The following is an 11,382-nucleotide window of genomic DNA, read 5'->3' as shown; positions in this document are numbered from 1 at the left end:
CATATGTCAGAGTCACATTTGTAGTCAAGACTGACAACAGCTTCATATGTCACTTCTTTAATCAACTCAAGTTATCGTCAAAGCAAGCGCATTGGCATGAATGTGTGGCCGAATTTGACTTCCAGTTCGAACACAGGCCAGGTAAAGCAAACCAAGCTGTAGACGCTCTAAGTCGAAAGAGCGAGCATGTGGCTCTGTGCATGTTAGCTCATCTACAAGCAAGTAAGTTGAGTGGAACAATACGGGAAACTATCGAGGAACATCTAGCCAAAGGCCCGGCCGCTCAGGCCACCATGCAGTTATCCAGAGAGGGGAAGACTCGCCAGTTTTGGGTCGAAGACAATTTACTCTTCACCAAAGGAAATTGTCTCTACGTCCCCTGTTCGGGGAACTTGAGGAGACTCCTACTAAAAGAATGCCACAACACACATGGGCGGGCCACAACGGATGGCAGAGAACCTATACCCTCCAAAAAGGGGTACTATTGGTCGAATCTCCACAACAATGTAATATAGTTCACAAAGACCTGTCTTATTTGCCAACAAGACAAGGTTGAACGAAACAAAATTGCGGAACTACTAGAACCTCTACCAGTCCCGTCCCGATATGAACAGGAGTTCATGGTTAGCTCAGGATTAAGATCGAGTTACCTAGGTCATCGAATGAAATGAAAATCAGTCTCAACAGTAAACGACATTATAAAGAGAGAGTGATTTTCTTCATGGTCCGATCTTATGCAATACTCATTGCATAGGAAACGACATTATAAAGAGAGAGTGATTTTCTTCATGGTCCGATCTTATGCAATACTCATTGCATAGGGCGCCCCCACTCACATGTCTTCACATGTACAATTTAGTGATAACATTGTTTATATCATATACAAAAGTGGGCCACATCCATAGTGTTCCCAGAATAAGGTACTCAACCTTATACTTATACTATAGATCATTTTGACTATATACTTTAACTTGATCCACTTTTATGTCTCTACATATAGTTCAAGTAATCATACTATAGCCAGAGTGTTTTTAGTTTATTGAATTTAGATTAATGATCGTAAGGTTCACTTTATTCAATAACAATCTTTACTGAATAAACATCAATAATAACTTTATTGAAAATAGAATATGTCTTTGTTTACAAACTATGAGTTTTAGGACATAAAACCCAACAGGTTTCTCACACAAGTTCTGTGGACCAAAATCTTTGAGGGGGCATGTAGAAATTAGTCGGGAATGTGTTGACGACTTGAAGATAACTCAGATTATAGAGTTTGAAGAAATAAGATGGTTGACAGGGACTTCAACTAATTAAGTTGGGGGGAGGATGTCACAGTCATGCTTGGAAACGTAAGAAGCCTTGAGTGTAGTATTCGGACTTTGTTGCTTGGAACGTCGATTTGTCGTCGAGCAGGGGGTGATTAGGGAGATGACCTCTTGGAGGTGGGCACCTCTTTCATGCTGTAGCCGTCGATTTGTTGTCGAGTAGGGGGTGATTAGGAGGGAGATGACTGTTTCCCACAAAAGTTCGGTGGACCAAAATCTTGGAGGTTGCACGAAGAAATCGATGTCACAGTCATGCTTGGAAACGTAAGAAGCCTTGAGTGTAGTATTCGGACTTTGTTGCTTGGAACGTCGATTTTTCGTCGAGGGAAACGTAAGAAGCCTTGAGTGTAGTATTCGGACTTTGTTGCTTGGAACGTCGATTTTTCGTCGAGATGAGGGTGATATCAGGGAGATGGCGGTTTCTCACACAAGTTCGGTGGACCAAAATCTTGGAGGTTGCACGAAGAAATCAGTCGGGAATGTGCTGACAACTTGAAGATAGTCGCACCTCAGATTTGTAGAGTTCGAAGAAAGGGACTTCAACTAATTAAGTTGGGGGAAGGATGTCATAGGAGGATGTCACAGTCATGCTTGTATCTTAATAAGTTATGTATGAACTTTTTATTTTGAAATAATATAAATATGTCGTCTAATATGTTTTAAATTCTGTTTGTTTTATTTCGTGAATATTTTGCTTGTCTGTTTAGAGTTATCAAGTCTCAATCCTTATATACGTGACCAAAGGTCTTATTCTAAGTTCTAGGTGGAAGGCTCTTGTTGTTCACAGACTTGGGAGCATACGTAGCGATAACCAATGTCCGATGTTGAGGTGCTACCTCAAAGAACTCTCTCTTAGGTGGGCTCGTCCCACAGGTCACGTAGTCACCTAAGGTTGTGCTATACGTGCTTGCTTCACTGACTACCCAAAAGATCAATGCCCACCCATAGGATGGATCCATTGTGCAGGGTAATCAAATCAAACTTTCTTCTTGTGATTATCTCGATACTCTCTAGGAAGAACTAAGAGAAGAGTTCTTGCATTAAGCTCTCCCAAGTGTCCACAATACATCAACCATCTTGAATGTTGATGTACTTGGATCTCCACCAAAACTTTGCATCATCGACTAGATGAATTTTTGCCAATGTAATTTTCACTTCTTATGCTACGACATTTTTGGCTTGAAAGTTCTATTTGAGGTCAAAGATAAAGTTCTCTAGAGCCTTGGCATCTCGAACCCCATAAAAAGGCTTGGGCTACGGAACCTTTATCTAGTTGAATTGGACTACAACTTAAACTGGGGTTTGATTCTCCACTTCTCTCATGGTGAGGACTTGTCTAGTGCACAAATCCGCCGCTTCATCTCTAACCACTTCAAAAGCTACTCTCAAAATTTTAGATATTTTTAGACAATCTGAACGATCGTTGAGTATTGTCTAAGCCCTTCATATGTTCTTCCATCCAAGCAATAGAGCCCATCGAGCTATCCCCACTTGAGCCACTAGCACTTGTGGCATTGACTTTTGGGGCCTTGACCCTAACCATTAATACATGGACATTAGTTTCTCAAGGAAACCTACCAGCTTTAGTGAAAATAAAATTTATGCGAGCTTTTAAAAACCCCAATTCATCCGGAATTTCAGTTAGGTAGAGTAACAAATTTTTTATCTCTACCAATTGATTAGTCTGGGACTTGCCCAGTTCTTTTGCAGCAGACATATTTGTGTCCTACGATTTAAGGAGCCAACTTCGCTTTGATACTACTTATCACAATCGCACTATTGTGGCAGCGGGATAGCGATTATGCGACACTTATTCTAACCCAGTGAACAAGTCATTCATATGAAAATCACAAGTCATATACAATTCAGACGTTTGATTGAACCTTGGCCATGTTTGAAAGAAAGTGTTTTAGAAATCGTGAGGAAGGAAATACATTGATCTTTTTTTTTTTAAAAAAAAAAAGCAATAGTATAGGCTAAAAGAAAATAAGTAACAACCACAACTTTGAAAGCATATAACCTGAATAGTAAGAATTGATGACTAGTCACATACCTTATAGTACATTTTGAGGCATTTTAGCCCTGACGGGTGTAGACATGATTTTGTTGACAGGTCATACACCCCGGTACTAACACAACAATAACAGTAAATGCCTATCTAACTTGAAAGTAAGTAAAGGAGTTTGGAATGGGCATGCGGTTGTGGACAGACACGTCATGAACAAGCATGATTGGGACATCTGACACGCGACCGTAGGCAATACGCCTTGGACAAGCATGACCGTGACTGCCTGCAGCTTGACTTAAGCTCACCTCGGCTTGACAAGGTATGTAAGTTGTAAGGTTAGTAGGCGTGATCTCACTCCTTATGTAAATTATATGCATATGTCAATTACCGTCTTTTAAACTAATTAGGATACAATTGGTTACAATACCTAATAACTTGGAGTCTATTGCAGGATGATAGATTATGGATCCTAAAACCTGAAGTGGTACTATACGAAATGGTAGAGCAGGTAGAGCCTTGACTGAGACCGACTCTGCTCAACTTCCTTATAAGGAAAGGCATGCTAAGAAAAAGTGTTGGAATAAGTAGATACCATGATGCTACAATTATGATCTAGGCATCTCAAATAAACTAGGGTAACATAAACAATGGAGAAAATGTCAGAATATCTAGGTGGTCGAGAGTGTTAAGATTTATGCCCTAAAGCCTCGTAATTAATTGTTTAATTTTAATAATAACTTTGATTATTTTATTTAAAGTTTAATATTATCCCACATGTGATTGACATACAAGAGAATCATGTTTAAGAATATCCTAAAGGGTCTATAGTATATGGATAAAAGTTTGCCGATGCTAAACAACTAGAAGGTTCAACCACACCAAAGGTAGTTCCTTCAGCATTTTTACATGAAGCTTTAGCGATGTGATTCTCGTAAGTTAGCTTTATGTCTATCAAGCGTAATCCAGTGCAATGATTTGTTGGACTACAATCAAAATTGATTGCTATTTTAGTGGCTGAAGTTCTCTTGATGTCTTCGTATGTCACTTCGCTAACTTTAACTTCAGAATCCTATTAAAATAAAGAAGAACAATGAAACTATATTCTAAAACCAAATATAAATTAGGAATTAAATAATAAGATATAAATCAAGCATAGTCTTAGATTTTTTAGATAGTATATTATAAGTTAGAGCAATTATCTTCAATGATATTAGATATTTTGGATAAATTAAAAAATAAAATCATAAAAGCTTCCTACCACTTTAAGACATCAAAAGTAATAGCATCCCTAAATTATTACCTATAAAACTAATTTAATGTACCAAAAAATAATACTAATAATTTAGCACCCATTTTAAACACAAACAAATTTCAAACAATTAAAGATAAAATAAATCAATTATTTATAAAATTTAAAATTTAAATTGTATTATTCATCAAATTTAAGTTTAAATATAATTAGAAAAAAATTAACAATGTATGAGATTAATGAGGAAATATACTTGACCACGACAGTAATTTTGATCAATTATGATTGGGTTTTTCACATTATTCATAATAATGTGTTGAAAATGAACGTTTGTAGCGAATCCATTGCTTGGTCATCCCCAAGACTTAATCCTTACTCCATTCTGAGTCCCCGTGAATGTAGATGATTTCACTGTAACGTTATGCACTCCATCCTCCTCAGCCTCCATCCCTAAGCTCCCAATGCTAAAAACACATTCAACAAAATACCAAATGCTTTCTAACCTTTAATTTCCTCACTCTAACCTAATATATTATATAACTATTTTTATCCAAAATAATTTTAAAATAATTTAAATCATTTTTCTCACGTTCAAAATAACTTTAGAATATATTTTAATCATTCAAATTTAATTTAACATTTAGATTATCTTCTAAAAATTAATGTGACAAATTTATTTAAACCCTTTAAAAAACATTTCTAAACATGTTCATCCTAATCTATCTTTAGTTACCTGATTCCATGTCCAGGTCCACATGTAATACTTTCGATCCACATGTTGGATGTGCCTGGACCGATGGAGATGCAGTTGTCACCGTTTCTAATGTTTGAGTTGAGGATGGTCACATCTGATGATTGTCGCACATGGATGCCATCAGTGTTTGGACTATCGCATGCAGCCAAGACATTCACTCTTGTCATATGCACGTTTTGGCACCGATTCATTACAATGCTGAACAATTGGCTGTTAATTGAAGATAATAATCCATTGATGTTCAAATTCTTTCCATCATTTATTTGAAGACTATCAATTCAAAACAATCAAAAGCGAGAATTAGTAAAAATTTAAAATAATATTGTATTAATCCAGTCATTTTCATTAAAATTTCAGTTAAAGAAAAATTTTCAAATTTTTTTTATATGGAGCCAACTTAAATTCTGCATACCCGGGCTCCAATGGGGCAACTCTTCCCTGAGTGTTTACAATTCCATAGGGGAGTTCCTTGCCCATCAATAATATCGCCAGTAATGGATAGCCCATTTATGTGATTAAATAAAATCCAAGAACTCGAATTAGCTAAAACTTGAATGTTCGAGGAAGCCACAAGAGTTCCCTCAATGAGAACAGTAATAGCATTGTTCTTACAAGGCCCATTAAATCTCACACTTTGAACGGAGAATATACCATCGGGAACGTAAATAGTGGCTGGTTCAGATGAGTCACAGGCCTTAGCTCATGCCGTTTGAAGCACAGGTGAGGCATCGGTCTTTTCATCGGGCTTAGCTCCGAGAGTAACAATATTGAATGTAAATTCAGCAGCTGAGGCATGGTTAAAAAACAAAAGTTGAAGGGAAAGAAAAACATGTAAGATTACAAGAAGAGACAAAGAAAACTGAATGATACAAGTGTTCATGATAATCTTGAGAGAAAGAAAAAGGAACCAAGTGATAGGAAAATAGAAGAGGTGTGGAGTGATATTTATAGGTTAATGCTTACCCTTCTAACTCTAATTTTAACTTATCAAGTAATACTTTATTCTTGTTCTATTTAACCATTATTGTTTTTATATGGTTTAACCATTTTTAATTAGGTATATCAGGTAGGTAAATTTAATCAAATCCAATGATCATTTAACTCTGTCTTTCTAACATTTTTAAATTTAAGTCTATCTTATAAGATAAGACACACTAATTGTCATGTTAATGATCGATCGTTCCATCTCATTTTTAAAATTATTAAATTAAAAAAAAGTTTCTTTATCAATATGATTTTATTTTTGTTTTAACTTAAAAGAGGGATGGGAAGATTTTAACTGAAAAAATCCTAATTTTTCCAACTGGTTATTTTTTAAAAATGGATGTTTAATCTTAATTGTTTGGGTCAACTAAAGAACTATGCAATGTAACAATATGTGTTTTATTGGCCTCTCAACCTCCTACTATAATAATAACAATTTACTAATACTGTTAGGTGTTTATATTTTTTGATACCAATTCTATATCGATTCTCTATTATAATAAAAATAATAAAACATTCTATAAGATAGAATCAACAAAACACTATTATATATTTTTCAGTCTTTTTATCATGTCGTTGTTAGTGATGTAATAGAAAGTTATAAAGGTGTCACAATTAATGAGAGGCCAAATTGTTTGTCATATTTGTAACTATCCAATAAATTTATAAATGCTCACACAGAAATAATTTACAAATATTATATTTTTCGAAGTCTTAAAGTCTATCAATGATAAGTATATCGACAATATGTCGTTTTTATATCTATCAACAATTTTTTTTTTTAATCATTTATAGACTTTTTTTTTTTTTTTTTTTTTTTTTTTTATTGTCGCTTAAGGATAGATCTATATCACTATAATAGACATCTCTTTTCTCCTTTGATTAAATTGAACCCCATTATATGTTAGGTTCTTTCCTTTTATCACTTTTATTTTTGTAAAAATCATTGAACCACACTAGAAGTAGTTGAAAGTTTGTAAACTAGACTTTATCGCTTAAAATTAATGAACTAAAATCTAATTGGTGTAGAGACAACAAATCTAGGAGGGATGGAGGGAGAGAGATCAATGAAAAGGTAAAATAAGTGAGGGATGAGAGAGAGATATCTTATGAATACGCAGATTGGGTGCCTTAAGCAACTATTAGGACTTACATATAACCCCCATATGAAGAATTGAAAACTTGTCACATCCCCCTATAGTACATTTTGAGGCATTTTGATCCTCGTAGGTATAAACATGATTTTGGTGAACGGTCATACACATTCGAATTGACATAATAGAAATGATAAAGACCTAACTCCGGGAAAACAAGTAAAAGGGGTTTGGAACGAGCATGAGACCACAGACAACACGCCTTGGACAAACATGACAGTGACATCTAGAATGCGACTACAGGTAACAGACCTTTGACAAGCATGCTTGTGATATTCTCCTCCACTCAATTGGTTGATGTCTTTATCAACTAACTCTTCACAAACTAAGCAATGTAGAAGGAGGCTGACTTTAGCTCTCTCGAAGTGTTTCCAACTGATCTCAGCGTTTTGATATCTCTTCCGATCTACCAAGAACTTTTGTAAGTCTTTTCTTGATCTATTGATGTGTCGTATCTTTCAATCGAACTCTCTTCTACTTCCTTCGTAATGAGATTCTTCATCATGGCAGGAGGTCGTGTTGCCGCATTGTTATTGGTGTCTTCTTTATTAGCATACGTTTTAAGTTTATGACGTGGATAACATAACTAGTCCTCATCCATGGGAGCAATCGGTTCCTATATGATGCTCCCATGGATGAGTTAACCAAAAGTTCCCAGTATGAATTCAGTAGTCGATATCATCTTCACCCTTTTGTTTATCGAGTATGGATCTGAATGATAGTGTGGTTTGACCTCATAACCACTAAGCATTTTGTTTGGGGCATGAAAATGACCTTGCCTTTAAGAAAAAAAAAAAAAATCTATCCCTAACACGGCAATGAAATCATTCATCTTGATTATCATAAAATCGGTTTGCTCAATCCAAGTCTCCAACTTGATCGATGTTCTCTTTGAAACTTTTGATATGGGTAAGGCCACAAAATTACAAAATTGACAGTTTCATCGTTCCAGTGTCTTGATGCTAGAAAGTGTTCAAGTGTTTCTCTTGGGTCTCTATCAGGAAGTTGTGGATGACTCTAGAATTGATCATTCTACTCTTGGCCAATCTATAGTTAACCAAGACCTTAATGTACATAAGACCTCATTCTATTGGCTCTATTGTCTCTCCCACTCTCTTTCGGAAAGAAAATAGTACTTTAAGGTTCCCAATGCAGGGGTTTTTGACGCTTTGACTTGGAAGGCATGGAGAGCCACCCTTTGTGGGTATTCAAATTCTCGATAGGCCACCTTGCATATGAAGCAAACGAGGGCCCTTATTTGTAGCTTTTTTGGTCATGAAGTCTATCATGAATATCTACCTCTCTTTTGGAAGAATTCATAGTCTCATCCTCGAGCTTCAAGTCTACCACCTCCCTTTATTAGGGTTTATGTCCTAATAAACTGATAAGCCCATTTTTAAAAATTTAGATTTGTCCTAATTGATAAGAATAACGGTGTTCCAAATGGACCTATTGTCAAGAAGATTCAAAAAAAATTCAAAAAATATGTCAACAATAGCATTTGAAAATTTTATAAATTATGTAAAAGTCAAATGGTCAATTTGACTTATTCTTTTGTAGAGATTAAAGGAGATCGGGAATAAATCACGTCCACAAACGTCTTTTATCGGGAGATTATAAATATCCACAAGTAAAATTCAAATTCGTGGATGAACGTAAATCAGGTCTCAAAATGAGACGTTTCCCTTAGAAATCTGAGCATCATATTTGTCATTTCTAAGTTTCAAGCAATTCTTGTGGTCAAATTGCACTCGAGACATTCAATCAAGTCTTGATCAAGTTCGATTGTGGAGTGACTCAATTTAGAGCAAGATTTCCAAATCTTGCTTCTAGATCTTCGATCATAAGAGGTAATATAATTCTAGCCTTATCTCTTGGTTGATCCAAATTTCGTATAAGGAGGTGTTAATTACTTTGATTCAAGGGTTCTTGTTTCAACAAAAGCTTGGATCGTTGGGCTGGGGATTAGGGTTGCCTTATCAATGTGGTATCAGAGCCTAGGTTTACATTTGTGTGGCCGACTCTAGAATTAATTTTATCTTTTATTTCTGCTATTGTTTATCTTTTTTTTAAATATGTCCCTTTATTTTCTTGCTGTCATTTCCGTCATTATTCATCAACTTTTCACTTTGTTCTCATGTTCTTCCTAAAGATCATGTTGAGATCTTGAAAAAAAAACTTATCATATTTGCTCTTACGATTGTGATTATAAATGATCTTTATCATTTTTTTTAGATCATTTGCATGTTTATTTGAAGATCAAATAAACTTCCATTCACATCATTTTCTTAATCCATCTAAATATATAACCGTTGTATTTGATATTTTTTTTCTCATAATCTATGCTTGAAGATAACTTTTAAATTTCCCGAATTCTGTAAAAAGAAGAGTTAGATCGTTCTTAAAATCTTCATGTCCTTTCTTTTTGGAATTTTTTTTAAAATTTTTTCAGAGTGCAATTCTATCCAAAAATACCTTCGTGTTCCTTAATTGTTTGTTCACTGTCTTGTTTTATTTTTTTTATTTCATAATTAACTTATCTTAATTGCCTTGAATAGCTTGCTGCTATCAAAATTGTTTTACCCATATATTAGCCTACATTGATCATAATTTAGTCACTTTTCCAAACAGCCTACCTTTGTGTGTATAAACACGAGTGTCCTTGAGTGTAAAATCAATGAGTTGAGTATTTTAAGTCTTAAACATATTTCACAACTGTTTGTACAATCATGAACCAAGACGAGGAAAATGGAGGGGAGATCAATGATCTAGTTGAAAAAGTCCAGAAGAATGAGAAGGAACTGGAAGATGAGATTCATTTGGCACTTATAACAAGAAGGCTTGTTAAAACTCAAGTTACAGAGAATGATGTTGATGATCAAAGAGACAACCTATTCCACACGCGATGTTTAGTCAAGGGGACTGCTTGTAGTCTTGTCATTGATAGTGGAAGTTTCACCAATGGTGTAAGTACCATGTTGATCAAAAGGTTGCAAATTCCAATCTAAGATCATCCTAAACCTTACAAGCTCCAATGACTCAATGACAGTGGAACAATGAAGGTAGTTTCCTAAGCTTTAATATCTTTTACTTTGGGAAAATATAAAGATGAAGTTCTTTGTGATGTGTTACCAATGCACGCTGGAGATATATTGCTTGACAGACCATGACAATTTGATAGGAGGGTTATGTATGATGGCTATTTAAATAGATATTCTTTTGTAAAAGATGGTAGAAAAACCACTCTTGTATCTTTGAGTTCTGCAAATGTATTTGCTGATCAATTAAAGTTGGAAGAAAGAAAGAAAGAATTTGAAGAAAAAGAGTTAAAAAGAAAAACAAGAGTTGAGTGAAAAAATAGAGAAAAATCAAAGAGAAAAAAGAAGAATGAAAAAAGAGAAATTGAAGAAAAAAGGAAGAGAGAGATTTATTTGGTACAGTTGGAGGGGTGAGAAGGTTTTCACAAAAATCGATCTTTCTACTTATGTACAATGGAGGATTTTTGGTCTCTAACTATAACAACTTGGCTTTGCCTACTGTTTTTCAATCTCTTTTACAAGAATTTGAAGACATGCTTCAAGATAAAGAAATACCTCTCATTAGAGGTACTGAACATAAAATAGACTTCATTCTAAGAACTGTCAATCCTTATAAGTCAGCTTATTGAGTCAATCCAACCGAGACAAAAGAAATTCAAAGGCAAGTGGAGGAGCTCATGGAGAAGGACTATGTATGAGAAAGTTTGAGTCCATATTCTACCGAGGGGCAGTCAATCACTCATTCACTAAACTAATACATTCTTGACTTTAAACACATATCCCTGAATAACTCTTGTTTCTATAATATTTTTAGTTATCGCTATTTTGGTCAAGAATATACTAACTCTTAGTAATTCTTCGTAAGTG

The 11,382-nt window shown here is 34.9% G+C and overlaps 1 pseudogene; it reads right to left on the bottom strand.

The window, feature by feature from the left end:
• Positions 1 to 4,138: 4,138 nt before the first annotated feature.
• On the bottom strand, positions 4,139 to 6,219 carry LOC111472453 (annotated as a pseudogene).
• Positions 6,220 to 11,382: the final 5,163 nt, after the last annotated feature.

The sequence above is a fragment of the Cucurbita maxima genome, unplaced genomic scaffold (genome assembly GCF_002738345.1).
Source record: "Cucurbita maxima cultivar Rimu unplaced genomic scaffold, Cmax_1.0 Cma_Scf00073, whole genome shotgun sequence".
Classification (NCBI taxonomy): Eukaryota; Viridiplantae; Streptophyta; class Magnoliopsida; order Cucurbitales; family Cucurbitaceae; genus Cucurbita; species Cucurbita maxima.
The sequence above is the reverse complement of the archived record's forward strand: the minus strand, read 5'-3'. Positions and strand labels throughout refer to the sequence as shown.